The sequence below is a fragment of the Cryptomeria japonica genome, unplaced genomic scaffold (assembly GCF_030272615.1).
Source record: "Cryptomeria japonica unplaced genomic scaffold, Sugi_1.0 HiC_scaffold_58, whole genome shotgun sequence".
NCBI classification, from domain to species: Eukaryota; Viridiplantae; Streptophyta; class Pinopsida; order Cupressales; family Cupressaceae; genus Cryptomeria; species Cryptomeria japonica.
The window spans coordinates 26,423-32,500 of NW_026728880.1; positions in this window are offsets into that span (position 1 = coordinate 26,423).

The window sequence follows — 6,078 nt, forward strand, 5'->3', positions numbered from 1 at the left end:
TCGAGCCCCCGTCTAGCTTTTGGGTTGCTTGGCGGATTTTGCCCTATCCGCAAGTGAGCTCGGTCCCTAAACGTTCGAGAAACCCGATTGCTATGCGCCGACTCTCTTTCTTGCGAGCCTCCATCTAGCTTTTGGGTCTCTACGGAACGGAAGTCGGAATCTGGGACCGTTGTTTGATTCGACGAGGCAGACTACGGTTGTGCGAGAATCGGACAAATAACTTATATAGGGGAGGTGTTGACTGGAGCATTCTCCCCCGTGCCCCTCTAACTCGACCAATGCTGGCGCTCGAACGGTGGTAGCGCTCGGATTTTCATTGAGCGCCAGCATTGGTCGATTTAGAGGGGCATGCGAGATTCCCGAATGCTATGCGAGGGCTCTAACGGAAATGTCTATTGGTTTCGGTATGGATGCAATTGCGAGTGGTTCGGCAAAGGTAGTCGTTCCGATGCGTCCATGTCGTGGCCAAATCGATAATTCGATTTGAGCCCTCGTATAGCATTTGGGTCTCTCGATGTGATTCCGCATTCCAGTCCCTTTGGGCACTGCTTGAGCCGCATCCCAGGGGGTTCCCTTCCCAATAATCTGCCTCGCAACCCGATTGCTATGCGGTGAGGCTCCTCGGCCGCCTCGGAACTATCTGTGTATCAGACGCATCGCGGGATAAGGGGTTGGCAACGGTAGTCGCCCCAAGCGCGTCCGATGCTTGGACCATTCCGAGGCGGCCCTGAAGCCTCTTCCGTCTAGCCGTTGGGTCCTTCTCGCCGCATCCCTCGCCTCGCACCCCGATTGCTATGCGGTGAGGCTCCTCGGCCGCCTCGGAACTATCTGTGTATCGGACGCGTCGCGGGATAAGGGGTTGTCACTGGTAGTCGCCCCAAGCGCGTCCGATGCTTGGACCATTCCGAGGCGGCCCTGAAGCCTCTTCCGTCTAGCCGTTGGGTCCTTCTCGCCGCATCCCTCGCCTCGCACCCCGATTGCTATGCGGTGAGGCTCCTCGGCCGCCTCGGAACTATCTGTGTATCGGACGCGTCGCGGGATAAGGGGTTGTCATTGGTAGTCGCCCCAAGCGCGTCCGATGCTTGGACCATTCCGAGGCGGCCCTGAAGCCTCTTCCGTCTAGCCGTTGGGTCCTTCTCGCCGCATCCCTCGCCTCGCACCCCGATTGCTATGCGGTGAGGCTCCTCGGCCGCCTCGGAACTATCTGTGTATCGGACGCGTCGCGGGATAAGGGGTTGTCACTGGTAGTCGCCCCAAGCGCGTCCGATGCTTGGACCATTCCGAGGCGGCCCTGAAGCCTCTTCCGTCTAGCCGTTGGGTCCTTCTCGCCGCATCCCTCGCCTCGCACCCCGATTGCTATGCGGTGAGGCTCCTCGGCCGCCTCGGAACTATCTGTGTATCGGACGCGTCGCGGGATAAGGGGTTGTCACTGGTAGTCGCCCCAAGCGCGTTCGATGCTTGGACCATTCCGAGGCGGCCCTGAAGCCTCTTCCGTCTAGCCGTTGGGTCCTTCTCGCCGCATCCCTCGCCTCGCACCCCGATTGCTATGCGGTGAGGCTCCTCGGCCGCCTTGGAACTATCTGTGTATCGGACGCGTCGCGGGATAAGGGGTTGTCACTGGTAGTCGCCCCAAGCGCGTCCGATGCTTGGACCATTCCGAGGCGGACCCGAAGCCTCTTCCGTCTAGCCGTTGGGTCCTTCTCGCCGCATCCTTCGCCTCGCACCCCGATTGCTATGCGGTGAGGCTCCTCGGCCGCCTCGGAACTATCTGTGTATCGGACGCGTCGCGGGATAAGGGGTTGTCACTGGTAGTCGCCCCAAGCGCGTCCGATGCTTGGACCATTCCGAGGCGGACCCGAAGCCTCTTCCGTCTAGCCGTTGGGTCCTTCTCGCCGCATCCCTCGCCTCGCACCCCGATTGCTATGCGGTGAGGCTCCTCGGCCGCCTTGGAACTATCTGTGTATCGGACGCGTCGCGGGATAAGGGGTTGTCACTGGTAGTCGCCCCAAGCGCGTCCGATGCTTGGACCATTCCGAGGCGGACCCGAAGCCTCTTCCGTCTAGCCGTTGGGTCCTTCTCGCCGCATCCCTCGCCTCGCACCCCGATTGCTATGCGGTGAGGCTCCTCGGCCGCCTTGGAACTATCTGTGTATCGGACGCGTCGCGGGATAAGGGGTTGTCACTGGTAGTCGCCCCAAGCGCGTCCGATGCTTGGACCATTCCGAGGCGGACCCGAAGCCTCTTCCGTCTAGCCGTTGGGTCCTTCTCGCCGCATCCCTCGCCTCGCACCCCGATTGCTATGCGGTGAGGCTCCTCGGCCGCCTTGGAACTATCTGTGTATCGGACGCGTCGCGGGATAAGGGGTTGTCACTGGTAGTCGCCCCAAGCGCGTCCGATGCTTGGACCATTCCGAGGCGGCCCCGAAGCCTCTTCCGTCTAGCCGTTGGGTCCTTCTCGCCGCATCCCTCGCCTCGCACCCCGATTGCTATGCGGTGAGGCTCCTCGGCCGCCTTGGAACTATCTGTGTATCGGACGCGTCGCGGGATAAGGGGTTGTCACTGGTAGTCGCCCCAAGCGCGTCCGATGCTTGGACCATTCCGAGGCGGCCCCGAAGCCTCTTCCGTGTAGCCGTTGGGTCCTTCTCGCCGCATCCCTCGCCTCGCACCCCGATTGCTATGCGGTGAGGCTCCTCGGCCGCCTTGGAACTATCTGTGTATCGGACGCGTCGCGGGATAAGGGGTTGTCACTGGTAGTCGCCCCAAGCGCGTCCGATGCTTGGACCATTCCGAGGCGGACCTGAAGCCTCTTCCCTCTAGCCGTTGGGGCTTTCTCGCCGCATCCCTCGCCTCGCACCCTGATTGCTATGCTGTGAGGCTCCTCGGCCGCCTTGGAACTATCTGTGTATCGGACGCATCGCGGGATAAGGGGTTGGCAGTGGTAGTCGCCCCAAGCGCATCCGATGCTTGGACCATTCCGAGGCGGCCCTGCAGCCTCTTCCGTCTAGCCGTTGGGGCCATCTCGCCGCATCCCCCACCTCGCACCACGATTGCTATGCGGTGAGGCTCCTTGGCCGCCTCGGAACTATCTGTGTATCGGACGCATCGCGGGATAAGGGGTTGTCACTGGTAGTCGCCCCAAGCGCGTCCGATGCTTGGACTATTCCGAGGCGGCCCTGCAGCCTCTTCCGTCTAGCCGTTGGGGCCATCTCGCTGCATCCCCCACCTCCTCGGCCGCCTCGGAACTATCTGTGTATCGGACGCATCGCGGGATAAGGGGTTGGCAGTGGTAGTCGCCCCAAGCGCGTCCGATGCTTGGACTATTCCGAGGCAGCCCTGCAGCCTCTTCCGTCTAGCCTTTGGGGCCATCTCGCCGCATCCCTCGCCTCGCACCCCGATTGCTATGCGGTGAGGCTCCTCGGCCGCCTGGGAACTATCTTCGTATCGGACGCATCGCGGGATAAGGGGTTGTCACTGGTAGTCGCCCCAAGCGCGTCCGATGCTTGGACTATTCCGAGGCGGCCCTGTGGCCTCTTCCGTCTAGCCGTTGGGGCCATCTCGCCGCATCCCCCACCTCGCACCCCGATTGCTATGCGGTGAGGCTCTTCGGCCGCCTTGGAACTATCTTCGTATCGGACGCATCGCGGGATAAGGGGTTGTCACTGGTAGTGGCCCCAAGCGCGTCCGATGCTTGGACTATTCCGAGGCGGCCCTGCAGCCTCTTCCGTCTAGCCGTTGGGGCCATCTCGCCGCATCCCCCACCTCGCACCCCGATTGCTATGCGGTGAGGCTCCTCGGCCGCCTTGGAACTATCTTCGTATCGGACGCATCGCGGGATAAGGGGTTGTCACTGGTAGTCGCCCCAAGCGCGTCCGATGCTTGGACTATTCCGACGCGGCCCTGTGGCCTCTTCCGTCTAGCCGTTGGGGCCATCTCGCCGCATCCCCCACCTCGCACCCCGATTGCTATGCGGTGAGGCTCCTCGGCCGCCTTGGAACCATCTTCGTATCGGACGCATCGCGGGATAGGGGGCTGTCACTGGTAGTCGCCCCAAGCGTGTCCGATGCTTGGACCATTCCTAGGCGGCCCTGAAGCCTCTTCCGTCTAGCCGTTGGGGCCTTCCCGCCCCATCCCTCGCCTCGCACCCCCGATTGCTATGCGGTGAGGCTCCTCGGCCGCCTTGGAACCATCTGTGTATCGGACGCATCGCGGGATAAGGGGTTGGCACTGGCAGTCGCCCCAAGCGCGTCCGATGCTTGGACCATTCCGAGGTGGCCCTGAAGCCTCTTCCGTCTAGCCGTTGGGGCCTTCCCGCCCCATCCCTCGCCTCGCACCCCGATTGATATGCGGTGAGGCTCCTCGGCCGCCTTGGAACTATCTGTGTATCGGACGCATCGCGGGATAAGGGGTTGGCACTGGTAGTCGTCCCAATCGCATCCGATGCTTGGACCATTCCGAGGCGGCCCTGCAGCCTCTTCCGTTTAGCCGTCGGGGCCTTCCCGCCGCATCCCTCGCCTCGCATCCCGATTCCTATGCGGTGAGTCTTCTCGGCCGCCGCGGAACTATACCTGTTATTGCTACTGCATCCTTCGGCTGGTAACCTCCTCTGCCGCCTTGGAACGTTCTCTTTGTCGGACGCGTCGCGGGATAAGGGGTTGGCACTGGTAGTCGCCCCAAGCGCGCCCGATGCATAGACCGCTCCGAGTCGACCTTGCTTTCAGCCTCTCACATGCATAGACCTCTCTGAGTCGACCCTGCAGCCTCTCACGTTTAGCCTTTGGAATCTCGCCTCACAACATGATTGCTATCCTTGATGCATCCCTTGCCTCGAGCCCTGATTGCTTTCTTGGCTGCATCCCTCCTCTCCTCACAGCCCGGTTGTCATCACTGCTTCATCCGTCGCTTCATGCATTCTGGCTGCTGGGCCCTTCCCACCGCACACCTCGATTGCTATCTCTTCTGCATCACACACCCCGATTGCTATCTCTGCTACATCCCTCGGCTCTCACTTCTGCATCCTTCGCCTCACACCTCGATTGCTATCAATGCTGCATCCGTAACCTCACACCCCGATTGCTATGCGGGGAGGCTCCTTGGCCGCCTTGGAAATTTCTGTGTGTCGGACGCACCGCGGGATAAGGGGTTGGCACTGGTAGTCGCCCCAAGTGCGCCCGATTCTTAGACCGCTTCGAGGTGACCTCGTAGCCTCTTTCGTCCAGGCTTCCTGCCTTCAACGCCCTTTTTACACCTCGATTGCTATGCGCGGGCTCGTTGGCGTCTATCACCTCTCTGCGAAGAGTGGCACGATGATTGTTGGGGTAAATCGTAGCAGTCCGATCTCTGGCCTTGGGCCATTGTGAGGGCTGATCGATTTCCTGTGCGCATCTCGTGTTCGCCCAGTAACAGACTCGACGACTTGTAATCGGTCTTGTTCCCGATTGTTCCTGGAGGTAGTCTTCGGAACTCTTGGATTTGACCTGTCACTCGAACTGTCCTCTTCCGAGGATGCTTGTGTGTGTGTGCTTGTGCCATTTCCTTGGCGGTATTAACGAGATATTAAAGAGCGGAGTGAGCGCCTCGCCCAGCTATGTTTGGGGCTCTCACTCCCTTACCCGGTGTGCGACCGCTTTGCACGTAGGTTGCGGAGCATCGCGACTCTTTCGATGTTTGGCGGTTGTCTTCCGGTGATGCGTTGGTCCCGAAGTGCACGTTACTAGCATTTCTGCCATTGTTCTCGATCTTTGGCACGTTCCTTCGTTGCAATTGGATATATATCTCCGTTTATACGCGCAGGCTTCTCCCGCCTATTCAGCGCTGTCCCACTCTCAGCACTCTCGTGGTCTCCTTGGCTTCTCTCTCCCGTGAGCGAGCTCTCTTCTCGAGTCTTTTCCATGTCCCATGGAGGTTGCCTTGCGAAATTCGGGCACACAAACGTGACCGGATAAGAGCGGAATTGCCTATGAGGAGAAGCTCACCTTAGGGAGCAGCAATGCCGAGTGTTTCGACAGAGGGTAGAGGGGGCGTTGTTTGGGCGGTTGCACAAAAGAGTGCTACGTTTGCACTGAAGGTTGCTTCTTCGTCTC